A 27948-nucleotide genomic window follows, 5' to 3' on the forward strand; every position below is an offset into this window, starting at 1 on the left:
TTATAAAAGCTATTACAACCTCGAGGATAATCTACTGTTATTATGCTGCCAGCGCTGCCAGAGTACTCAGACCTCCTTTTGTACGCTGCCTTTTGTGTTACTATTTAAATCATAATCACAAGAAGGAAGGGCCTTTCAGGTACTATCACTGTATTAAGCATCTAATTTGGAAGCAAGCCGCATGAAATGAATAGTGTTAATTTCGTAAGCTATTACAAACAAAAGTCCATGTTAGGTGAAGTCCTTTTTAGGGCATGTATTGTGATTTTAGGGTTAGGGTTAGAATTGTCACATTAGTGTTGACTTCAACCATAAGACCATAAACATTTTACGGTAGTTTATGTGATTAGATATAGGTTGACAAAAAATGTCAGTGTTTTATAGAGCATCATAGTAGTCGAACCTCAGCAAACTGCTGTCAAATATAATTTCATTTAACTGGTTTTAGGCTGAAGGCAAATTAAAATGAAAATAAGCCACAAAATGACAGGTTGTGTGATTAACAATACAGCATTGTAGAGAGAGTGTCTGGTCGAGTGTTATTTATTCAACCAACACATCCACATAAATAAATCATGGAAAACTGACACTTAAGTCAGCTCTTGAGTGTCACCACCGACAAATATTCATCCAGATTCCATATGTGACCACAAATATGCAAGGACTTCAGACAAAGTCAGCATAAACTCCATTTAATTCAAAACTATATCCCCGAAATGTATATTTCAAGTGCATTATTTCTTCAAGTTGCATCTGAGGAAGGTACAGCATATGGATAACGGTGATTTGTGGCATGGGCTACTCACTGAGGATGATTTGATTGTCACTCGCCAGGTTTTAATCTTCATTTTCTATCACCACCTCTATTTCAAACACATTCCTGACCTTGTCTGTGACCAAAACAGCAGCGTAACATCACAATCATCTTCATTGTTGCTGTCATCTGCAGTAGAGGTTTCTTTTGACCAGAGTGTGCTGAGCCTGAAGGCAGTATTAATATTGCACTATAGCAACCCAAGCAGCAGGCGATTCTGTTATGGAGAAAGTCTGAATCAAAACACTTTGCCTCTCTTCATTTATACCTGTAAAGCTCTGCTTTAATTTTTTGTCTTATCTCGAACTGCTCAGTGTATTTGTTGAAGAATATGAGTCATAAGTCGGATCACCTGTGGAATATGCCACAATACTTTCACTGAGACTGAAATTGTTGTCACATTGTTACAAGTAGAAGGCAGACTGTCAAAGTAAACTAATTTTAACGGATTGCTGTCCTTAAAAAAATATTGTGTTAAAATGCCGTACCATAGAAATTCACTGAGAAGAGGCATAGGTGCAAATCACAGCATGTGAGTAAATGATTATAACCATTTTCCACACACCTCTGATGTGAAAATGCCATAAATCCATAAATTAAAAACAAAACCTTATCTTGTTCTCTTCAAATATTATAAAAACACGTCTCCAGTTTATGTGTTTTAAATGACATCTTATGCAATAAAATATCTTAAATGTCACCAACAAATTAAATTTGTTGGAAATAAATCTTAGCACCTTAGATAGATGTGACCTTTTAAGGTATTCCAAACAACAACTAGGTCATTAAAGATAATCACTTCATGTTGAGCGTTTTTTAAGGGGGCGTCTGGTTTAAGGTGGACTCACCCAACAGCTATGTCTTGAGCTCTTGGATATCATAATTACATAGAATATTACAATGAAAAGTGCCAAATATATACTTTAAAAAGCTGGTAGAATAAAGTAAATATCGGTAGTTGTAATAATGACAATGTAAGTCTCTTTTATCTGTGATTATTCTAATGAAAAATGACAGTGATAAGAGGAGCTAAGTTTAAATACAGCTGTGAGTGAAATGAGGGAGAGAAAATATCCTCACCCAAAGGTGATTTTTCTCATTCAGTGCAGACAGGAGGAGATAACTCTTGCATAATAGAGTTCAGGGTGAATCTGGTAATGTCGCATACATGGTACTGAAATTCTCTTTTTTTTTTTTTTTAAATGTCTATGTTATTTCATGTTTGAATAAAATGATGATCAAAACTCTAAATTTTGCAGTTGCCTGAACTAGATCTAATCCTTGATGCCTGTGACATGCAAATGCACACTTCATCAAAAGAAGTGCCCCCTTGACTGGTTTCACAATTCACTCAGGCTTTTGGCAGTCTCACCCCTTTGAATGTGGACCAGGGAAAAATGCATTGGTTATAGTGAGAAAGCGTCAAGTGGCTGTTCTTTTTGGGTACAAAAGCATGACCTTCACACCAGAAGACAGGAAGTTAATTTTACATCTCATTGAGAGTTCAGTTTTAGAGCTGTGCGGCTCCCCTGCAGACAGCTGTCATGGAAAACTGGGATCTTCATAGCAGGGTTTAATCTGTCTGACCTTCTGGCACAGAGAAATAGATTACCTACCACACCCCCAGAGCCTGCACTCTAACTACCTGCATTGCTTTATGCATACCAAAAAGGGACATCTGACTGGCTGCTCATTAGTAGCTTTATGTACATCATTAGAGGTTTTTTTGTAATTTATCAATACAAGAAACAATGAGGTCCATCTGTGCTCTTTAAAAACAAGTCCATTTGATTATTGGATGACTCTGTGTGCATCTTAACATTTGCCAATCATATCAAACTAAGCAGAAGAACTCATCTCTGTTTTCCAATGAAAAGGGGATATGACTAGTACTGCTTTTTCACACATCTCATCAACAGAATAAGAGAGTTTTCCTCATAAAAAATCCAGTGGACATTATGAATGAAATATCAAATTACAGACACAAAGTAATTTCTTCCATGGATTACTAAAAACAGCTTTCGCAAACAAATATGGATAAACAATTAAATGTGGTGTCTAATGTGATTTTAAAAAGTCTATAATTCAATTTTAAAGAAAAAGCTATTACATAATGGCAAAAGAGCTCAGCTTCCTGCTCATTAACAGAATGCATGTTTAGGGAAATGTGGAAAGAACAAATTATGTGAATAACTAGCTCAGAAAACAACACTTCTTTGACTTTACCTCACACATCCAACATCAGGAAAACCTGGATGTGTCATATTTTACCTTGAATTGGCTATATTGGAAGATCCAGCAAGAAATAATGAGAAGTGATATGCCAAAGCTTTGCCGGAGATGAAAAGCCTGAGGGTATCATGAATGCTCTAAAAAAAGTGCAGAGCAGTCTCCAGATTGGATGAGCCTTATATTCACGGCAAGCATATAAAATCCAATTTATTTGACTGCCACCAGCCCCCATGTGTGCTTTATTGGAAGGCTGACCCTGACTTGACCAAAGACAAACAAAGCTGCATTATATTGTTCACCCGTTGCATCTGAATACGAAGGGGAATGAAACAAGCCATTACAGTTTTATTCCTCCTATACAGCAAAACTTGTCTTGTGTTTACCCTTTACTTGAGGGTGATATAATTCCTCGGGCTATTTTGCAGTGAAACGCAGTGAAATATAGAAGAGGGACACTGAAATACAACAACATGAATAACTTTCCAAACTGGAGAGATCCAAGCGATTTTGTTACCAGCTTTGCTCAGTGGTCACAAATGTAGTTTTCACGTTGTTTTGACTCTGGCAAAAAGCTTGAGTTCCTCTTTCATTTCCCCACGGTTGACAACCCCAGCAACCCTCAGCGGGACGGGGAGGATAGAGGTGAACGTGTCAGTGTGAAATGAAATGCTCTCTATCTCCTGAGGGAGGTCCCTGCTCTATGTGGCCCGCCACTCAAGGAGAAATAACATTGCAGTGTTCACGGATTTGTGAGGCAACTTGTGTGAAAAGACGGACATTTGACTGTGAAGTAAAATTGTGTCAGCGCGCTCAGGAAAAATGTTGGCAGAAACCTGTTCAAGTGTGTTAGCTAATCATCCCATCTGCCTTTGTGTGTGATTGTACACCAGATTTAAACCTTAATCCCTGATCGCTGATAGATGAGGCCTAATCCATGAGGAATGTGACTGAGGCATCCTCTGAACATATTGGGTAGCTACCATGCCCCTAAAAATATTATCAAGCTCAATCATAGGGGACAGCAAAATGTTATGAGGTTGTAAAATTACAAAAATCACTGCTGTTGGAAGAAATAAACTTATAATAATTCGATAAACCAGTTTTCCCCACCTGATGCTCACAGTTTCAAGGTTTTGTTCACTGAGTCCAAGATGCAGTGTAACACTGTCAGGGAAAGCGTCAATATTGTTACTGCATTACAGTGTAATGCAACAGGCATAATGTAAAAGGTTGTGTAGATTGCCCAAATGTCATCACAATCTTTTATACAGTCGATGCCAATGTTTTGGTGGAGATCCAGGGACAAAAGAACACAGAATATAGCCCTGCTCCCCAGAACAGTCGTCCCAGAGTTTCATAGGAAATGATGGTCACACTATATCAAGGAGAACCTCTTTAGCCTTTCTGAGTTTTCCCTTCTCTATAATATGTTATAGCTTTCCGTGTATGTATATAGTCGACATAGTAGACAAGTACACGCCAGAGGGATCAGAGAGAAAACCTACTTTTCTCTTTTGCATGAAATTCCTTATTGGGGGTCCAGGGCTGCAAAGAGTCTTTTTTTTTTTTTTTTGCTTATAGGCTCGCTCCAAACTCTTGAAAGTATTAAAGCAGCACAAGAAGAGCAAATCAAATTCTTTAAATATTAAGGAAAGGGCTGCAATGCTTCATATCTTGTTTCCTTAGGACTTTCCTTTACTAAAGGACATGTGTTTAGACAATTTTACCAGCTCTTATGGCTGCCACGTCTGGGTATACTGGGTCAGTTCACTCAGTTATGAATATTCATAAGTAAAAAAGGAAAAAAAAGGCTGCAGACTGCCAAACGGACAGTACTAGCACAGCAAAGCCAGATATGGGTGGAAGGGGTAGAACATGAAGTTGGCGGCAAGTTTCCCTCTGAAGCTGACCAAGCAGAGCCCAGTGTGTGCTTCAGAGGGAACATGGGGCCTTGAACAGCCCTTAAGAAAAAAAATATTGATGTTTTGGAGCATTGAAAGTTATCATCTTGTAACTTTTCCACATTAAAATGACTAGGGCCATGCTATATATTTTTTGGAGCTGTGTATTTATATTACACCAAATTTTTCCAGCAATATGTGATTTAAATGGTTGTGGTATGACATCATACAGTATCCCTTGTTGTGGTTACCTGCCAGAAGCTCAAAATTGACTTTTATCTAGTTTTGAACCACACGCTTTTTTTTTTTTTAAATACATTTGGTCTTTTTGAAGTATAATTTTAGTCATTGGTCGTTTTTTACCCCAAGTTATCAGAGAACAAAGCCAGAAAAATGTTGGACCACAGGAGACGCCCTGTCCTGTGTCCAAAGACAGTCGGTAAATCACTGATTTTTTTTTATTTTTATTTTTTTTAAATGGTACTGCTTTGTGGGTGTCTCCGCCAACTTTAATCCCCTGCTCCATTTATTATGTAGATGAGAACACCTCTGCTGATAATTTGGCTGCTGGTAAATCTGATGCACATCTGGTTCATGAGTTATTAAAGAAATAAAAGTAAGCAGTGTCAGTTTGTGGCTATTTCCTGCCCACTGAAAAGTGTTGGTGAATCAGTGATTCTTGAAGTCAAACTGCTTGTTTGTGTTTCTATTGGTTTAATTGCCATCCATATGGACAGGTTGATACATCAGAGGATAATTTGGCTGTTAGTAAAAAAGTTCATAATACATCAGAGAAACAAACAGGATAAAGGTTATTCAAAGCCTCAGCTCCCAACCTTTCCATGTCGTCTTTCTTTGTTTGTTTGTTGTCAGGAAAGGCAAACACTTAATTTAAACGTGAACCTGCTTTTATTCAGTGTTCTTCTTGATTTTAATAATAGCACCGAAGGAGCCCAAATTGGGAGATGCTTACTGTAATGGTGGTGACGACAACACCTTGACGTGACGACAAACCATGATCCCACGCTATTTTATGACGGCAACCACCGCTGTCCTGTTTTACTGAGGCATGTGAAATCTTTTTTCGTGGATGCCAAGAATGAAACAATAAACACTAAATAAATACCATTATGACATAAACACTCTTAATGTGTTCAGGCCAGCACATCTCATCAAAGGCAATGTCCCTGCCAAAACATATTTGGCTTTTAGATATCAGTAAAAAAAATTCATTCCAGACGTTTTCCCATGAAAGTCTACTAGGCAACCATAGCTAATCACGGAAAATGTAATCAGGCTTCATGATGAAAACACATCATAATCATAATTTTCGTCACATGTGATTCCAGAGGAAGGCATATAAAAGCAGTCATCTAATTTCTGACCAATAGTCTTGTCAGCCTAGCTGGCTAATAGGCTATTGCTGGGAGGTTTTATCAGCTGTGTGTAGCTACTTAGTTTACATTTAAAGGAATGTCATGTCCATGAGTGGGTTGAAAACATTATCTCTGGCTGACTTTTTAATGTTTTTGGCTGACCTGTTGTAAAAACGGGCATCCTGAAGAGGTAGGCTGTATTTTTACTGTTATCATGATGAATATTTTTACATTAGCTTGTGTGCTTGGCTTTCATCTATTTTCAGAAACATCTTCAACCCCAAATAAATAGAGATCTAAAGTCTGATGATCTAATGTAACCTGTAAAAAGTATTTAGTTTGTTGCCACTTTCAAACAAAGAAAACACAACTTACAGTCTGCAGCCAGGATGGTGGAGCCCTGCCCGCCAGGGAGCGGATGTTGATTTGTCCGAAGATTTTTTATTTATTTATTTAAAGGTTTAAGGATCAGGGACATTGCACATTAATAAAAACATTTAAACAAATGTAAACATGCCAGAATTAGCCGAAGGCTATTTTGCATCTGTTGTCCCTGGACTGATGTTGAAAGTCACCCTAAAAGAAAATAATACAACATTTTGGGTTATCAACATACAAATAATACATTCGATGATTAAAAAGCTGAATAGTGGACAAAAGACAGAGAGCTCAGTGGAGGTCCATGCATGCACACACAAACTAACATAAAACTGAACTCAAACAGCAGCCGCTACAGACAAAACAGAAGCAACATTAAGCAGCAACACCAACAGAAAAAAAGAAAAAGTACACAAGACACAATCACATTATACACATTGGACACATTAGAAGCCATGCACAAAAAGCAACAATACTAGACAATTAATACACTGACAGACAACATGACAAGAAATTTAATGTTCACAGCCTTGACCACTAATTAGCCACTTTTTTAAAAAGTGTTTAAAGGAGGCGTAATTTGAAATATTTCTAATATGAGTTGGAATAGAATTCCATTCACGAGCAGCTCTAATAGAAAACGCAGACTGGCTGAAAGAACTTTTTCTAAATGCGATAACACAGTCTCCTCTAGTTGCACTCCGAGTAGATGTTGATACCATTTTTATAAACTGATTCAATGCTGGAGGCGCACGTCCATGTATGATTTTGTACATAAGACAAGAGTGTGAATATTTAATCAGGTTTTCCCAATTTAACAGCTTGTATTTCAGTAAAATATGACAATGATGATAGTTATTGGATTTCCTGTCCAGCACTTTAAGGTTTTTTTTGTATAGTGAAAGTAATGGTTTGAGAGCAGTGTTGCTTGCTTGAGACCAAGTAGTCAAACAATATGTTATATGGGACAAGATCATTGAGTGCATGTACATTAATGCTGCCTTGGTCGACATGCAACTGCGGATATGTCTAAAGTTAGACAAATTAAATTTAACGCACTTGGAGACCTTTTTAATATGCTCTTTAAAGGTGAGATTATTATCAATGAGCACACCAAGATATTTAAAATCTGAGACAACACGTAATCTCTCCCCATCTACAACCACCTCAGGTTCTGGACAGTGAATTTTAGTTTTACTGAAAAACATACAGACTGATTTAGAGACATTCAACTGAAGGCAATTTTGATTTAACCATTTTTTTATGTATTGCATTGAGTCGGTTAACTGATCAGCGACCCGGGCTGTGCTGCTACCATGCATAAAAATGACAGTGTCATCAGCATACATGATGGTGTTAGAATTAGGGCACACAGTTGGCAAATCATTCACGTACATTGAAAATAAAAGCGGACCCAGAATAGATCCCTGGGGAACACCTGCAGCCAAGGAAACAACATCTGACTGATGAGTCTTTATTCGAACAAACTGAGACCTATTTGTTAAGTATGATTGAATCCAGTTGGTAGTGTCTGATGAGAAATTAAATGTGGAAAGTTTACCAAGAAGTATGCCATGATTTATAGTATCAAAGGCTTTCTTCAAATCTAGAAAGACGGCACCAACCACTCCACCTTTATCTAACATTGACTTAATTTTTTCAATGAAGTAGCAATTGGCTGTCTCCGTGGAGTGGTTGGTGCGAAAGCCAAACTGATTTGAATGCAAACTATAGGAACTGGTATTTAAATGATTTATAATTTGTTCGGCAACAAGTTTTTCAACCACTTTGGAAACCACCGGCAAAACACTAATTGGTCTGTAGTTGCAGATAGATTGTTGATCACCACCTTTAAAGATGGGTGAGACAGCAGCTAGTTTCCAAACATCTGGGAAAATTTCCTGAGCAATTGAAAGATTTACAAGTTGTGTAACTTGTAAGATGATGTTGTGGTTGTGTTTGACTGATGTTGGCCGCGGCTTGGCTGGCGGCTAGGCTAGCTAACACACTGTGGTCAGCTTTTCTTCTGGAGTTATTGCAGGGATGACGACTTGAAAACCAGATGGAGTGGGTTAGTTGGGAGTCATCGATGTTAAGGTGTTACCGGGATCCACGGTGGATTTATTTGGCATGACGAGGGATGTGGAGGAATTTCACAGCGCCATTGGGTCGGCAGCAAGTGGAAGCTAAGTTGCAACATTAGGCAGCTGTGCATTGGCTTTCCACAGTCGATAAACTGAAAATGAAGGACAGGGCAGTCCAATGCGAAAACAGTCCGTATACAAACATCTTATTAATCCACATTGTTGCAGACGGAAGACAATTTCGGCTCCGAGCTATGCAGTGCCGAGCATGCAACAGGTGGAGTTGGTCCAAACACACAGGTGGGTAGTAGCATAGCATGCTAAGTTACATTTACTCCGTTGCATTTACTTGAGTAACTTTTGGGATAAATTGTACTTCTACGAGTAGTTTCAGCGCAGCATACATTTTACTTGGTTACTTTGAGCTACATTCCTTCTTGTTATCGATCCAATGCCCGATCTGTTTGTTTATTGTTTTGGCGGAGATACTTCAAACAGAGGTTCTGTCACATGACTGCGTTTCACCAATCAAATGTAGCCACTAGTGTCGTTTGACTCCGTTTAACCAATCAGACAGAGCCAGGCAGTCACATGACCGCACACAAAATCTCCGCGGTAAACAGGGCGGCCACTCCGCCTCAAAAAGTAGAGGAAACACACTGCGGTCAGTAAATGTGTTCTGGCTGTGAATCATAGACGTTATAAAAACTGTGAATAAGAGTATGTAAATGCTGTTATGTGGAGGATAATGACAATCAGGGGCAACAAATTAACGGGCGACGTGGAGACGCAAAGCGTAACACACCCACACACACGGGGTCACAGTTGGCTAGATAGACACACACAGGCTCGCACAAGAGTTCATGGACAGTTGACCTCTGTATGCTGCAAGTATAGGCCTATAGGTTATTGTTGCTGAATTTGTCTTAATTTATGTTACTTTGTAAAAATTTAATTTATTGTCTTAAATGTCTTTTGGCAATATCGGAATTTTTCATTGCTATTTTATATTTTTGTGTAAGCCTCCATTTGTGCCCTGATCATTAAACGAGTGAATCAGAGGTTACTCTGCAGTTATTCACTACTTGAGTAGATTTTTCACCAAGTAGGCCTACTTTCTTACTCTTACTCAAGTAAATGTTTGAAAGATATCTCTTACTTGAGTAAAATCTTTGGCTATACTCTACCCCCCTTTGCACAGGGACAATCTGATTGTTTGGTAGTCTCACTAGCCAGGGCGGATTGCAACATGACAAAAAGACATAGGCTACAAAGGCAGAGATCAGATTGCAGAGGTAGTAAGAAAATCTGTTAAAACAGTGACAGGAACCAGAGAGCAGCAGCAGCAGCATTCATTCAACCGGAAACGAATGCCGAGAGCTGAGAGGTAACTTTACTCAACTGCATCAGTGAGAAAATGTTGTGTAATGTGACCTATGCTTGCATTCCTCTGATGCCATGTATTTATGCACCATCTTGAATCCTTGTCGTGTTATAAACCGTATGTAGTGTCACAACCCTTTGAACTGTGGGAAATTCCCTCAGGCAAAGTGTGCAAAGCTGTGGAAATTTCGTAACGTCTTCATTAAAGGCTCAAAAATGTCTGCCATGAGCCCTCAGAACACGTCACAAAGTCTTTGAGTCTGTGAATGTGGACATTGACATTGGTCTTGTGTCCTATTATTTTGCCCACATTACCTGTCACCCCACATGCCGGTGACTGTGGGGTTACCACTGATGTGTGATGATGATGTGTCCCCAGACCATGGAGGCAACATTAGCACCACCCCTACCAGAGGTTGTAGCCAGGCATGATTAAGAACTGCTCACTTCAACCTTTGATCTTGCATTGCTGGTTTTCAGATGGTAAAAGACAACACACTCCAGACTCTTTAAAATTGTGGATTTCTCTAACTAAACCCTCATGCACACTTCAGCATGTGGAGGAATCTGAAGCAGCCTACTTACAGTTGCTAAGCTGTGATTGGATAATTGCTGTCTGAGGAAGGGATTTAGTGAACAATAAGGACGCCCACTCAGTTAAAACTGAATGTGCTTGTTCTTGTTTGGGATGAAAGCATCCACCAAATGACCACAGTAGTCATTCCCGTATTCATTATGAAGTACTACCAAGTGGTGATGGGTATGATTACTCATTACATAATCTCACCCTGCATTCAGGCCATCACTATACGCATGCACAAATTTCAGGAGAGGCACACATTTTCCACTTCACACAAATCTTTCCAGGGTTGTGCCTGTGCATTTTTTAATAATTACTTGAAATTAACCTTTTTGTTAATTTGAAATACACTACTTCTCTTGGTAATAATTTAGAAAAATGTGAACATAAATTCAAGTGCATACTTTTAATTATGTAAAGATTCTCTTAATTTGTCTTTTTTCAAACGTCTCCTGATATAACACTTTAAAACACACATTAACTTGTCATTTACAATTGCGTTACAGGTTTCACATTGAAGTTACTCTGTATTCTGAGAACAGTTTAGAGCTGCAATTTTCTCCCTCAACTGGAAAGTTAGTTTCGCAGTCTGACCACACACATTACTGCTGAAATGAGGAGCCTCCTTATCTGAATGCATGCTGCTTCTTGATACCATTATTTCAAGTCTTTCTCTCTTAACTGTCAGCCTTTTTTGTTGCCTAAGGCAATTATATCTTTAATTGAACCTGTTCAGTGTTTAATTGGACACCTTTTCCTCATCATATAACATTATTCTCTATTTAATAGATATTTTTGAACTCTTTCAGGCACATAAATACACCATCAAAATTACCCATCCACCTGCCTTAAATGTGGCAGGGGCATAATCAAAATGTTCTGATGGGTTTAAAATAATAAGAAAGATTATTTTTGTTGCTGGTTTTAATGAGGACAAATTGTAAGGTTGCAACATTTTATGTCTATCAATTGGAAACAGGACTTAATGCCAGGAAAGCACTCTTTAACTTTCGTAACTTTTAAAGGTAAAGGGAAGTTTTTCTTCTAAATCTAGTCTGCACATCAAATGACTGCTCCATCCAGAATAAATAATTAAAAGGATACAGTATGTATTTACTGATTGTCTGTAGTAAAATGTTCATGATTGTTGCTTGTTCCAGTTCACAGAGAGGTCAGAGGTCAGCTGAGTTACAGAAGCTGGTGGAGATTGACCCTTTTTAAGCTGTTGTGATGCCTCGTACGCTACAACACGCTGCTGCCCCAGGGTAAGTGCCATTCATTTAAGGAAAGTCACACGTTTAAATCTCACTTTGACCTTTAACAAGTCCCCCACCCTACCCCCTTACCCCCCTACCCTTTTTTCTGCTGCATCCACCTGTAACGTGACATAAACAAAAAAGGCCCCTATTTGACGATTGAACTTCAGATGGATTCATGTGCTGCCTTTTATCTTTTACTGCAATAAGTGAAAACTAAGAGAGTGCAAATAACAAGCTGGCCATGTGTGAGCATACAAATAAATCGTTTTATTCTCATTAGCTACAGTGATGTTGTTACCCTCATTAATGTTTAGTTAATTTACTTTTATGATCAAAGCAAAACAAAGGAGTGGCAGTGTTTTAAGCAAGAGAAAAAACTTAATTTGATTGTGAGTAAAAATCAATGAACGAACAACATTAAATTACAGAGATTAAATGGAGTTAAAAAGAAAAAAAGGAACATAAATGAAAAATAGTCTCCCAAACCCACCAGTGATTATCTACTGCACTAGCAAGAATCATTTATAATATGACAATTTCTCCTAAGGGATAAACTAGTATGTGTTGCATTCATGTTCCAAACTGAAAATCTATAAACTGTGTAAAAAAAATGATATTTCTCCTCACTATACAGGCCAAGTATAAGTGCACATGATGAATTATTCAAAGATTTCATCTTCAAGATCAATTTATTTTTCAGTGTATTTGCTTTTAAAGGAAAAAGCTTTCACTGAGCCATGTTTGGACCTTAACAATTTATAATTTTAAAGTAGCCTGTCCTCCAGTCTCAAAATTCTAAAGCTATTTGCCAGTTTATACGGTACATTTTTTTATGATTGTCACATCAATAAAGACCTAAGAATTCTATACGGTAGCCTACATACAGTATCGACAACACACTTTCCAGAACCCTAAAATGTATTCAGATGCAAACACTGTCAGAGTAGAAGTTTCATCTTATTTTTCTGCGACAGAGGAAATTTCAAAGATTTCAGACCCTAATAAAGTCTGCATTAAGGTATTTGGAGAAAGGGAATTGTCGATACGGCGGCCTGATGGCGCTCAAATCACTTGTAAAGCTATTACAAATGAAAAGGTGTAGGATGCCCTCAAGAAGATATTGGCTGCTGAAGTTAAAAATCCTAATTTCTCCTTCGAGTTGAGTAGATAGCTGAAATTATACGTGATAAACCTGAACAGCATGGCTTACCACAGAGCATATGACATTCACAGTATTTATTTTCCAAACATACATAAAGACTATGACGGGGTATCTTTTCTCATCAGAGCTACTTATTGTTTATTCTCAGCAAAAAGCAATTTGAACCAAGTACGCATCTAATAAATGGAGTGGCCTGTGCTGGGGCTATATCCCAATAATATGAAGGCAATTTGTAGTGGGGGGATTCAAGACCAGAGGAAATCAATGAAAAGACAGAGCACAATGATAGAGCCCCTAAAAACTCTTACATTACACCGCTGTCTCTCCTGACTGTGTGAGACCCTGACACATGGAATAAAAAGCACCATTTGTATTCTGCACAGTGATGCTGTGACACAGCCAAGACAATGGTTTGTCCTCTCACCTCTCCCCAAATCAGTGTGGATTATACTTCTGATTAATGTCATATCGGCTCAGGACATACTTATTTTAGTTCTTCCCCCCAAATGACAAATTGCCGGTTTTTCTGTTTGTGTGCCCCTGTGTCTGTGCGTGTGCGAGTGTGTATGCAAGGTTTCATCTGGGTTATGTATCCAGGGCAGCTCTGACCGATGTTCTCTTGTAAACCAGGGGGTAGGTGTAATTTATCCCTTCTGTATGATCCAGACGATTGCCATTTTTTTTCGCTCGGAGGTGATGTGGCAGCCAGGAAAACTCTTGGTAAAAGAGATGTGAACCAGAACACACACATAAAGAGTGCGTCTACTCATATATAGGCACTTACTGTAATTTGAGCTTTATGTTTTTGCCTGAAGTAGCTTACAGCTTGTGTTTTTGGAGCCAGGCTCTTTAAATTTGACCACTACAATAAAAAAAATACCACATGCTGAAAAAGCATTTCAAACAGTTCATGTCTGGGATACATTATACTTTTTAATTAAATTAGTAAATTGGTTTCATGAAATCAATAAACATAATGTGCAAATAAAATGAAGGAAATATAATTTTTTAAACAAATAACTCAAACTGTAGTGAATAAATTAAATATATACAGAGGACATAAAACCTTATTTTAGTGGGCAGTGGTATCAGTTTTATTTATGAAGTACAATTTTGCCTTTAAGGGTTATACAATGCAGCATACAGCATAGCTCACCTTGACTGGGATGAATCCATATTATAATATATTATAATACCACACTCCTGCACTGTTCAGTTGATAGGTCATCATATCAGATGTGCATGACATTTGCTGGCAACTATTTCACGTGTAATAAAGAAGAAACATCAAAATAATAATAGGAATTCTGCATTTCCATACTGCCTCCTCATTTTCCCCCATATCCATGTGAGTAGTAAAACAGTGTGTGTGCTGTGTGTCACCTGATGAAGTGTGCTCATATAGCAGCGCGTACCGCCCCAACCCCACCCCACCCCACCCCACCCCCTCCCCTCGTACACCTCCATCCTGGAGCAATGTTAGCCACGCATGCAGCCGGCAAGCAGAGGAGAGAGCCAGGCCAGGGGAGGAGAAGATGGAGTACGGCTCCTCCCTTTCTGTCTCAGGGTGACAAGGCTTCTCCACCACACCTTCACATTCATCTAATGAGGTGATAAAGTGAATGAATGAGGCATGAAAGGAGACATGCTGCTGGGGCCGGTGTGTTCCCAAGATGCCACTCCCCGCCCCACAACCTTTTGCTTCCCTATATTTTGCTGTTGAGGACAGTATAGGAGGAAAAAGCTCAGAGGAGGATGAGGCAATTTGTGCAATGTGTCTGCAACACATTTATCAGTCCTGGCTGGCAACGCATACAACTTTCATATGATACATGTTTGTTGCGATTGGGCTGTGTAACAAGGGTGAGGATCATTGTGGAGTAAAGATTGTTGAAATCATTACAGCAATCCAATACTTGCCTCATTGTCATAGTTAAGCCACTTTGGCTAAACCACTGCAAAAAGCAAATGCTAGAGCTTTACAGTCCCCCCCCCCAAAAAAAAGAAAAGGTATTGCTCACCCGACTTAACTCAAGTTCACACAATGAAGAAAATGAATTCATCCTCTTTTTGTTGGCGAATAATGCCAAGAAACAAAAGAGTCCCTTTCACTTTGACTGTTCAGCCATGTTAATGTTTAAGATTTGGCCAATTCTTTGTCATGCAAAAGGACACACTCAAAGCCCTTTTTTCTCTAGGAGCATGTGCAATCACTCTGAGAGATACCGAAGGAGTATGCCAGGCAGATGTATTAGGTGAAATTTAATTCAACCGAGTTATTTAAGGAAACACACTGAGCCAAAATGACTTCTCACAAAAGAAAAGAAAAAAAACTGAAGAAACGCTGTATATTTTAAAACTTTGGATATTTCCTTCTGATTTGCTGTACAACACTGTAGGTAATTGTTAAGTTTTTGAGCTGCTTATCTTGCTGAGACAGAGGAAATTTCAAAGTGAATGCATTTGTAATATTTGCACATCCGAGATAAAGAAATGGCTGTATTTTTAATTAGAAGTGTTAGAGTCTAATAAAGTCAGTGTTGAAGTGTTTTGGAGAGGAGGTAGTCTGATGCAGTCTGTTAAAGCATAAAGAAATCAAATGCAGACCCAGGCTCATCATCAGCCACTTCCAACAGAAAGCCAGGGGGCATTAATCACTAATGGAGTTACCTGAGTCCTGCTGTTAGATGTGACTCAAATATTGACGTTATGTCAGTCGCATTTGCTACTTCCATTCAAAAACGTGAATTCTGAAACAGTATCTCGTGGCTGGAGGCCCAGTAAAGGTCTGTGTTTCAGACAGCTACTGGAGATTAGTGTGCTTTCTGGAAATAATGACTTTCTGCTAACAATCTAATCTGTCAGTCCAAACACTGAGAAAAGCCCTGTGTTTCACATCCCACTGAACAGATTGGCGGATTGTCTGTAGTCAAGACAGACAGTGGATCATATCCCTGCGCTGCCACCAGGGAGCTACCGAGGAGCTCAGGCACATTAACCAAATCCTCATATTAACGCTAACGAACTGGGAATTGTCAGGTGCAAGACCATCTCAAACACAAAACTCAGAGTTATGTATTGTTCTCCTTTTGCATTGTTTGTTGTTGCAAATACAAGGCCTTGACGAAGGCACCTATACAGTGTGTGTGCATGCTGTCTGCTTAAATGGCAGCCACTGAACCTCATCTTGAAGATAACACTACCCGGGGAGGACAAGCGCAAATGCTTAGCCCAGGAGGCAGGCCTGGGAGTAAGGACAGCAGGAGAGCTCAATTGGTATTCCTGCTCGAGTTGCATCCCGGAAGGCCAGCCCTCATAAATAATATGATAATGCCGTGTTTCCAGTGCTGCTGAGGTTAGCTGTATGGCAGGGGGAGAACAAAGCACAGTGCTATGAGAGTGACCCAAGGTGAGCGGCAGCGACGGACAGCCACGGATGCTTCCTTTAGGGTGATTGCACCCGCCACCATGTCGGAAGACGTAGGAGATGAGGAGCGTTGACAAGTTTAATCAAACTGTGTCTGTCTTGACAAGTGCAAGATTTGAACTGTAAAAACGTCTGACAAGGGGGGGCCCTTGTTTATGCAGGAAGCACAGCGCTGCCGCTACTGATCATTTACCCCGGTTTGGGGATCTGTCTGTAAAACGCTTAGGCCCCCTTGTTTAAGCGGAGGGGATCTTAAGATACCCCTGCCTTGACCCAGTCTTTCAAAAACAAAACCATGCTCTTGCCAGATGGGGTATAAGAGCGGAAACATTGAATTTAACACTGCCACGGGGTGCAGAGATGGAGAAAATACAGGTTCAGTGTCTCCACCGCTGCAGCACAAAGGGGGCGACTGCTCTTTGAAATCAACATACACTGAGGCTTTTTGCAGAGAGCATAACTACTCAACCTGCTGTTTCTGCACCACAGCGGCATATTTTGACATCCACATCCTTATGCAGAGCTGATTCCTTCTCTAATGGCATCTTATCTCTTTGAGTTCACTGTAAGGATGATAGGGATGTTAACAGTGTACATACAGTTATTATGCCAGAGGCAGATTCTTTATCTGTCTATTCTTTATGTGTCCCTCTCTCTGTCTCTTGCCTTCATATCTATCTCTTGTATGTCACATTCAGTGTTTGTGATATTTTTAGCCCCAGTGTTTATATTGACTGTCAGTATAGATATTGTTTTTTTTTCATCCCAGCACACTATAGTGAAACCACTCAGAAGTAAGCAACATTTGCCCGCTAAGACGGAAAATGTAAACTGTAATTTAATAAAGTGCGAGGTGTTCCTCAGTGTAATGGATTTGCAAAGAATGTACTATACATGGAGACATCTTTTAGCTTCCATTGGCCTGCATAACATTTTACATTATTGTGCTTGGGGGGATAGAGCTCTGATATAAATGCTGTGGTGCACTCAAACAGGCATATTTTTCCCCCAAACAACAAGCCCGACACATTTTTATGATAGCTGAGACAGCATTATCTGTATCACCCCATGATCACTCAAACTATTTTCAGGTCTCCAGAGGCTTATTTCCAACAACATTTCAAAGCTGAGAATGTACATCTCCACATTAACATATCAATATCTTTATTTTATTTTTTCCAAGAATATTGATGTGTTTATATTTACTGTCCCAAAAGAGCATTTACAAAATCCTCCTCCACAAAAACAAGTTACCTCATGAAATGTCTTATCATATTTTCACTGATATCCAGTGCTTACCAGCGAGTCCAATATCTGATTTATCTGAAAGATGGTTTTGATAATTTACATGCAGTTGTGGCATTTTTTTCTTTTGCAAAGGCACAGTTGATATTTCCTGTATTCAGACCTGTAATGGATGTGACTGTTAATAACACAAACAAGTAGATTTGTTTTAATTTCACCAGTAGGCTATATCAGTTTTGACAGCCACATCTCCACCGCAACACAACGCTAAAAACAGTGAGTCATATGCTTATAATTTGAAAAGGAAGGTTGATATTCAGTGATAAAAAAAATAAACACAACACATTTGGAACATTTTCAGACAAACAACATGACTTAGTTATATCCAAGCTCCCCAAAACTTTGAAAGTTACAAGGCTGCAACATTTTATTTGTGGTCTGACCATCCACCACCTGAATCCCAATGCCCTCCTTTTCTTCTGTACTGTATTTAAATGACAAACTGCGGCCCGGTTCTAGCCGTGTCTGCTTCAAGTAATCCTTTCATGGTGGGGAAATTTATTCCTCTCACTTTTCATGCATGGAGCATGTATTTGCATTTTAAGACATTGTGCTCAATTTAGAAAAAAAATTCAAAAGGCCAGCTTTATAATCCAGTTAGTCATCCATCTATGGACCTACAACTACGCTCTCATACGAGCTGTTACCTCTTATAAATATTAGGATGCTTGTATACATAATGTTTATGTTGAAGAAATCTTTGTATAGAGATTTGTATCACCTTAATGTTTTTTTTGATTCAAGTCATTAGAGCAAAATTATATGTACATAAACAATATTATCATAAATATTTTTCATCTAGAAGCACACATTATTCTTTGCATCACTTGAAAGTCAAGTCATGCGGTTTATGTTTACCATCAAGTTATTATCCCAGCATATTATATTGATATCCTACTGTATATCAGCAGTGTATCTAATATTATAAATTATTCTCAAAATGAATGCTAATGCAATGCTATGCTAAGGCAACTACACACTAATCCCAGCTAAAATTACCTGAGAGCCCCTTAAACGATGATGCTGACAGCTGTCAGCTCACACTTTGGCTGCACGTGTTATGTTCAAGTCTGAGATGAAGCTTTTTGCCTCCTGGTTGGTTTTAAAAGCTCTGGAGATCCAGATTTACAGAGACTATAAGCATAAAATATTGAAAATATTGCAGCATTTAGCTGAAGATTTATTTAGGAGCTTTTGACAGCTGCTACCCAGCTAATAGCTCAATTTTCATGCAGTGAATGTGATGGCCCCAGCTTCCCACCAGCTACTGCAGGGGTGGAAACCTTTTCACCATCATGGGCCATTTCCGTTTTTTATAACATCCTTTGAGGTTCATACTGTATGAAGTTATTGAAGACATAAATCAAACTAACCTCTTTAGTAAAACGATTGGAACTGCTTCTATTTGGTGAGACGTTTGATGTCAGATGGTAGTATTGATAATGCCACAACCACAGCTGTCTTTCCAGGTATGGGTCAGCCACTCACTCTTGAGTTGAAATGTGTCTTTGCATGAGTGAGTTTTGACAAGAGATGCTCACAGCAATAGGTTGTCCCAAACACAGATGCAAACTTCAGTGCATGTCTCCTCAGAATGGGAATATCCTGTGGACATACACACAGTTTACAGAGCTCCAGCAGGAGGAGGTTTGTGTTGTTGCTAGCTCTGAGCTCGTCACTGCTTTGCAGCTCAATGATTCCATGTTGTAGGTTGTCAGCCACATCAGCTTGTTCCACATGAAACGATGTAGAAAATATGTTCAGTCCCTTTTGTTTATTTTTCATGTCCTGGAACCTCTCGCCAAATGCCTGAAGGAGTTTTGCACACTCACCAGCATATTCTGTTGTCATAGCAGGCTTTTGTTCTCTCAGGCTAAGAAATGCACTGTGCCTCTGCCTCCTATTTGCACTTTAATTTTGCATGAAATGATCTGACATTTGAAAGCAGGGAGCTGAGAAGCTGGTTGGGACCTTGGAGCTTGACGTCCGGCTTTGAGCGGTACTCGGTAATGTCCACCATGAAGGCCAAATCACACAGCCACTTGCTATCACTGACTTCCACGACAGCCCCCCCACGCTTTCCCCCCTTATCTCCATAAATTGTTTTACTTTGTCCCTCAGTTTTTGAAACCATGTGACCGTATTTGTGTGACTCAGCCATTGTACCTGACAATGGTAAGCCAGATGTCTGTACTCAGGTGTCTGTTTAGCTCTCTGCCTTTAATGAAATGTGTGCTGGAAATGACAGTCATCACATTACTGTACATGACAGATGACTCGTTTCTTTTTTCGCCCATGCAGTTAATCCCCATTGCAGGCTCCATCTGTGGTAAGGCCACTTAACTTTTCAAATAGTAGTTCAAATGTGTTCATAGCCAAAACTTGCTAAAACTAATCCTCACCATTGGTGGTGCCATGCGTGGCATGAAAAGACAGCAATTCCTCCCTTGCATCAAACTTGGCAGTAATCCCAAGCACAAAAATGGCTGGTTGGGTTGTATTTGTTATGCCTGTTATTTCATCACAGGCCAGAGAGAAAAACTGGAAATTTCAATGTTTCTTCAATATCTCGTGCCATATCAGTAATCTGCTGTGTACTGAGTCTTCATGTGAAAACTGCCTGGTCAGCACCCAAACTCCACCAAAAGATTATCAACTTTATCCAAGCACATTTGTCCTTGCAACTCATCCAGTTTTGCCCGTTTTGATGTTTTGAAGTGAGACGTTCTGCATCTACTTCCTGTCTTGACAGTTGCCAGGATGCATGCCAGCGATGAGAGCTAATGACAACTATGTCCATGTTGTATTGATGCTGACTGTGATGTGGACAGGTGTATAGCTGGAAAGAACCACCTGGAAGGACACATTAGAGTTGCTTTTTGTGTTGAATTTTACATTAATGGGCAATTAAAGGGTGGCACAGTGGTCTTATAATTAATAGAAACCTCACCTTTCAGCAAGAAGGTGAAGGTTCTGGGTTAAATTCCCATGGACAAGGCCTTTCTCAGTGGAGTTTGCATGTTCTCCCTGTGTAGAGCTGTCACAATCATGAACTTTTAGTTGACGATTCATTGCTGTACAAATAATTATGATCAAATTGCGATCAGGCGATTATGTAACAATTGTGACAGGTCTATCCCTGTATATGAGTTCTCCAGCTTCCTCCCACAATCCAAAGACATGCACACTCGGTTGATCGGTGGCTCTAAATTAGTGTGTGAGTGTGAATGTGAGTCTGTGTTGTTTGTTTCTGTATGTTGGCCCTCTGACAGACTGATGACCTGTCCAGGCTTTACCCCGCCGTCATCCAATAGCAGCTTAGATTGGCTACACTGAAAAGCATTATAGACAATGGGTGGATGGATTGGCCATCACAGCAAGATGAAATGTTAACCCAAAGGAAAATAACACTGTAAATCATAATTATATTTGGGCTAAAAGAAGCTTAATTCTACATTTAGTTTCATATGTAACTTTGACATGATTGTTGCTTCGAGTTACAGTACCATGTCAGAATATTTTATTCATGGACAAAACTATCAATAATTTAACTAAATCAGTATTGTTCCTTTAACAAATAAATATCAATAAATCATCAGCAGCGCCTGCTCTAACACCACATATTGTAACATCACTGAAACACCACTGGTTTGCTGCTAGACAAACAACCTGCTGTGTCCTTTTCTTTAATATGATGCCCCAGTGATCCAAAAGCTCTTGCCGTCTGCCGCAAACAGTCATGGGGAGCAGGAGCCAGTGCTGCAGCCAGAGTGTGTCAGAGTTGATTTCTGCCTGTGGTGAGGGCAACACTCAAACCGCTCGATTGACAAAGTCTGCCTGGAGGCTCCATTTTAAGAGTTCCCCTGAAAGGGGAGGCCTTTTTCCCACAGTATGGACATGATGGAGACTTTACCTTTGCAGTGGTTAAAACACCATGAAATTCTCACCAGAGTTAATATTGATCTGCAACAAAAGTCATTCTTTTCGCGCCCTTAGAATAAGACACAAAAATATCTCTTAACTCCATCTTCCCTCCCACACATATATTCATTTCTGTGCATATGTGGTGTGTTAAAAGTGCATTTGGGGCGGTGTTTAGCTCTGCCTCCCCATTTCTTAAAAAAAAAAGTGCATTCAATGGCATTTCTTTCATCGCAGAGCAGAAAATGGTCATAATAAACAGCATATAAAGGAGATTAATAGTGCTATGATTCACCACAGACACTGACAGTCTGCTTTTCAAAAGTAACATCATGACCTTTTGCTCTTTTACATCCATGGGAAGTAGGCCGCCCTACAAGGGACAATGCACTGCTACAAGGGAACCATTGACATTATTATTCAAATCTATTCACTTGTGATTATTACTTTTTAATTAGTTACCTTACTCTCTAGCTCCCTCATCTCTGTCTGGAAGATTGGACTTTATAATTGTACTTAACAGGGCAGAATTATCTTTTAAAGATTGATGGTGCTGATTTCTTGGTACATCTAGAGTCCCTTTAGCCTTTTTAATAGAAATTAAAATGTATAAAAACTATTTTGAAACTGGAAAAAAATAGATACAATATGAGAATATCATATCTGGCAAACAACAAAGGGCATTGGCAAAAAGTGCATTTTAGATGGTAGTATATTGTAAGATAAGCCAACAAGCCTTTAAAATCTAACCAACACAATTTTATCTGAAACTTAGTTTGTGCTTTAGCCTCAATTCAACTTCACATGCAAGGCTGAATTACCAACCTTGGCCTTATGCCTTGTGGCTTTCTTTACCTCAACTGTTGCAAATGTAGTTGAGAGGTTGTTTATGGCACAAATTTGGAATGTGACTTTGAAGACATTGCTGTGTGCAAAATATGATTTCATTCTTTCAACCATGATTATGTCATATTCACGCTTACAAGTTGCACATTCTTGCAGTAATTTGTACTCAATCAGTTTTACACACAGCAAAACCTTGGGCCACAGTTATTCAAGCAAATCACAGGTTATATAATGTCTCTCCAACAGTTGCACTGTAAAATGTAGATTTACAAAGTAGTGATTGGGTTCCTTTGAGGATTCTCTGTGGCTGTAGAGCATGACAAGGCTATGGTGTGCTGAATTCTTCCAGCATTGGTCACATTGCTAGGTGCTCTTCTCTCTTTTCAGGTCAGTGCCAATGTGGGACGCTGCAGGGGCATTGGTGCGAGAACACTTGAATGTCCATCAATATACTTCACTCATGAGAGACATGTGTTGAAAACCCCTGTAGAAGCAGAGAAAAAAGAATGAAGTGTGTTATCACAGGGGGGGAAAAAGCCCACTGTGTGAATGACAAGCCTCAGTAAGGCGGGAGGACATTGCATTGCCACGCTGACATTCATTCTGGTGGAGAGCTTACTGCCAAAGATATAACAAACCCTGTGGTGCTTTCACGGGAAGCAGCAAACACACACACACATTGCTAAGCTTCAAAGCTCTTGTCAAACCACTTTAACCTCACCCCTCTCTGCACGTGACCCTTAACCCTCACCTTTGTTTTGCTCCTAGACTTTCCTCCTTGCATCCTGTGCCAAGCCAGGTATTTCCAATTTGCCCCTGTGCCCTGTGGGCTGGAGGAGCTGCAGTGCTCTGGCTGTGAACCGTAGGTGTGACATGGCAGATGGAAGGAGCGGTGGGAGTCTAGGTGAATCCTTCAGTCCTGCAGCAACTCCCCCGGGCTGCGAGTGGAAAGTGACCGAGGTAATTAATCCATTTTCACCACTTTTTTATCCTCCAAATATTGAGCCTCCTGGGAAGAGTGTTCACTGAAGGACACAAGTACACCAAATTCCATTTCAGCCTTTTCTCTGCTCACATGAAGTGGCTGGGGAAGGAGTGGGGTTGTGTAAAGGCTGGAAAGTAATGCGTGATATAGCCATGTTAAATGGAGGTCACGGTTGTAATGCTGTGGTGAAATACTCTGAGCGAGGTACAAACTTTATGTACATGTTCCTCATGTATCAATCAAGTGACATTGTAATGCATGAACTATTCCAAGAGACTGGAGAGGGTAATCTTCTTAGACAAAGTGTTTGAATATTGGACGGTCTGGTGGCTGGAGCCTTATGCATCAGCCTTCTACTAGGCTTCATCCAGTTTGTTGCATTAATTGTGATGCAGCTGAAATGTGAAAATCAAGTTTGCTGCCCACAGTTACAGCACATTATCCTCATTTTTGTACCCACAAGCAAGTTCTACATACCATTACAGAGAAACCCAGAAATTGGTCGAAATAATCACATTTTCCTACCCCTCCTGGCAATTTCCCTTATGAAATCTGTTCAGATCTTAGGGGTTGCACAGAAATTTCCATGTTGCATCATAATGAAAACTTTGGATCAAAGGAAGGAACACTTTAAATCTGTCTCTATAGATTAGCAGTGTAACAGCAAGTATTAATTCACAGAGAACAAAGGGGCACTGTGCTGTACAGGCATGTACAAGACACAGCATTAAGCTTGAGGAGAACTAGGTGCACAGCAAAGTAACAATAGAACATCCAAGGGGAAAATAAATATAATCATTCAGCTTTGTAGCAGCAGGTATGAAACAATTGAATGAGATTCAGCACGTGGCCACAATCAGTGTTGACATCCGATGAAGGGACATAACCTCTGGTCAGCTGGGGCCATCAGTGGAGAGCTTAACGTTATAAACAAGAAAATGCCCAATGTCCCTTCAACTTTTTTACATTTTACTTAATAGTTGAATAGACTAGCTGGGGTTTCTCTTTGGAATAGTATTTGTTATTGCTTTATAAAAAAAATATTGAATCATATTGATTTTTATTTATTTATTTATTTTATCAAGGCTACATCTTGTTATGTTTTTCTTGAGGTTAGTAGCACATACTATCTTTTGTAAAGCGCATTTAGTCTGACACTTATATTGCAGAACAGAACATGAGAAAATAAACTGTTAAAAATAGATTATAATTGCTAGATAGATATGAGTGCTAATACTGTAATATTCATTTTATCCACATGCACTTTATTATTACAGTATGACCCTATAATAAATGGAAAATTGATAAAGGCACATAGATGGGTGTGTAAAATCTCCATTAGTATGCCTGCCCAAGAATGCTACAAGTCAGTTTAGCATTAAAGCAGAAGTGAGTGGTCCGGTCGTTTTCGCTAATGCTGCATTCCAGGCAGGCTTTTGAAATAGTAAATTACAGCTTCAAGTCACAAGTTACGACTTTGTAGCGTTTCAGGCAACCCACTCGTGTTTTTCCGACCTGTTTTACCGGTGAAAGTCACTATAACGGCCACTCGTAACTTCCGACCGGTGAACTCGTACCAGATCGAACTGGTACGACTTCACGGTCGGAAAAATACGAGTTTCCTTGAACGCACCATAACAGTCCTCGTCCCTACGTCACCACATTCACGGCGTTCCTTGGCTGCACACACAGCCCTGCATGCCGTTCTCTCTCCTCATTGGATAAAAACTGTAGGATACGATAAATGTTTTCTCTTCGGCTCAGAGCAGAGCAGAGGGACTGAGAGACCCGTGTTTCAGTCCAAACACTCTATGTAAGTGATTGCTGTTGGAAGATATAACTATTTAAGACTTATATTAACACAAATATATCACTTACTTCTGCTTTAAGTCAAAGGATGGTCATTTATAGTATTCAAGGAACTGAATGGAAATCCTGCAAAATCCGTTTTACCACCTCAAAATGAGCAGGTCCATAGGGTCCATTTTTGACACAAAAAAAAAAAAAGCTGATTCCTTTTTGCTGATTTGTCCACAAACATCTCTTAATCTGTTTCTGTCTTACGAGTCTGCTAGAATGTTGGCCAACAAGTTGTGAAGAATCAAATCACACAAATTAAAATATATGATAGAGAACCAACTGCAGCAAGGATCCTTCAAAAGATAACTTGTCAAGGGTGCCCTTTTGGCCCCCTCTAACAGCCACTGCAAAGAAGGCAGTTGAACATAAAATGTCTCTGTATGCAGATGACTGATTACTTTTCATCTTAATCCCATCTTCCTGTATACTGCCCACGCTGTCAATACTCAGACAGATCTCAGGATATAAACTTAATTTGCACAACAGCAAATCTGTCCCTTTGAATTGACAGTCACTTATACCTCTGTATTACAGTCAGAAGAAAGCATTAGCGTATTTTTGAATCATGATAACTAATGCAATGGTCACCCTCATCCGTGGTAGTTATATCAGTTATATTGGCATATGGAAGGGCAAGCGCCTTAAACTTTTCAAAAAACTTGTCCATTCCACATGACTTTGATGCAGTCTCTCTCTTACCCACAGATAAGTCAATTGATAATCCAGTTGTCTGGCACTGTGAGAGAGTGGGCCCAGTTCAAGAAACACTTTGGTTTCCATTACTTTTTCCTTTTAAGCCCCATTGCATCCAATCATCTTTTCCACCCGTCTTTATTTGATCCTGCATTTTAAGAATGTCAGAGTAGGGGTATCAAGTGCTTTCAGGATCTTTTTTATCTAACTGTTTGCGTCATTTGAACATTGGGAGGTTGTTATTTATCTCTTTCGTCTCTCCAAGCTCCACCCTCGATGTGCTTTACCACATACAGAATCCCAGTCTGTGTAGGGGCCTGGGGCTGGTAATGGATCAAGGGTGATACGATTGCATGTTGGGCATATTGCAAAATCTGTGCATAGAAACAAAATTAGTTTTAATTTGTCTAAATTAGTGTTTCAATGACTGCATAAATCAGTGTGTAAATTATCCATTTGTTCAGAATTCAGTATAAGATTTGAGAAAAATAATGAGCTTCGGCTTTAAAGGAAAACCAACCCTTCTAAATTCCTAAATATCTTCCATTGTTAAATGCAAATCAAAGATTAAGTTTCCTCAGCAATGCAAACAAGCTTGAACTAAAATAAAGAATCTTATAGAGCATGAAAAGCTGCTTGGAAAGTTCAAATAGCACCAGCATCATTAGCAACACTAAGTAACAGCATCATCAGTTTATTGTCAAAGATTAACACTGTCACATTGTGACATAAATTAACAATATAAATGGTTAAAAGAAAAGAACAAAGCACAGATATCTTGAGCTCCTTTGATGACTGATAGAAATCTATGAAGCAAAAACATCAAAATGAGCCTGTCATCATTTACAGACTACAGCTTCTGTGCCAAGTAATCTCTGTCAGTGCATAGTGTAATCAACAGTATTAAAAGCCCTGGAAAGATCTATAAATAGGCAACAATAATTACCTCTGTCTTCAGTGAATGTCAGTCCACCTGCCTTCTGACTGGCAAGCTTTGTATTTGCAGCAGGAAACAAATCAGTTGAACGTGTTTGGCTTGTACTGTATCCAATAATATATTCATAATATAATCTTAGTGTGTGTCTCTTAAATTCCATTGTTCGCTTTTCTATGCTTGGGCCACATCTGTGGAATTTGTTGTACTGAATGATTTCTAACATCAGCCAAATGATTTTTGAGGGATGATCTCTGATAGGAACTAGGAAATACACCTTTCTGTAACGACATTTCATTTCGATATTTCGGTCCAGACAAAAGAGGTGGATCCACCGACTGACACCATTCCTAGGCCAAAACTACAAGAACAGTTAAAAACTTCCAAACCAAATTACTGCATCTTGATGCAAACACTAAACCAAAGTGACAAGGAGTTGGATAACTCTCTGTTCTTTCATCCAGTAACTCAAAAGATACTTAAACATCTTCCAGTACAAAATATCCATCTAAAAGCCACCTCAAGAAAATGTGCTTTAGATAATGAGGACAGCAACATAAGTGGTACAAGCTTGAAACCAAACACACAATAGATGTAGTTCCTGAAATGTTTGGATTAGAGTTGTGGATTAGAAGGTAAACATTCAATTATTCAGTTTAGGCCTGCATACACACATTACTTGCAAGATCTTACAGGATTCAGTGCAGGCACATTATGTTTGCCTGAAGGAACTATGAATTAAGACAAGCAGAGAGTGGGCTTCTCCACCAAGCCTATTAGTAACAAGACCATTAATCCTAAACATGAC

The 27948-nt window shown here is 39.3% G+C and overlaps 1 long non-coding RNA gene across 1 annotated transcript in view; it reads left to right on the plus strand.

Annotated features, from left to right (window-relative positions):
* The window catches only part of LOC310985226, a 70352-nt gene that overhangs the window by 11441 nt on the left and 30963 nt on the right, over nucleotides 1-27948 (plus strand). The window contains exons 3-4 of the long non-coding RNA XR_014595355.1: nucleotides 11909-12013; nucleotides 23437-23628. This is a non-coding gene — a long non-coding RNA (uncharacterized lncRNA). The remainder of the gene's footprint in view (nucleotides 1-11908; nucleotides 12014-23436; nucleotides 23629-27948) is intronic.

The sequence above is a fragment of the Trachurus trachurus genome (assembly GCF_905171665.1).
Source record: "Trachurus trachurus genome assembly, chromosome: 4".
NCBI classification, from domain to species: Eukaryota; Metazoa; Chordata; class Actinopteri; order Carangiformes; family Carangidae; genus Trachurus; species Trachurus trachurus.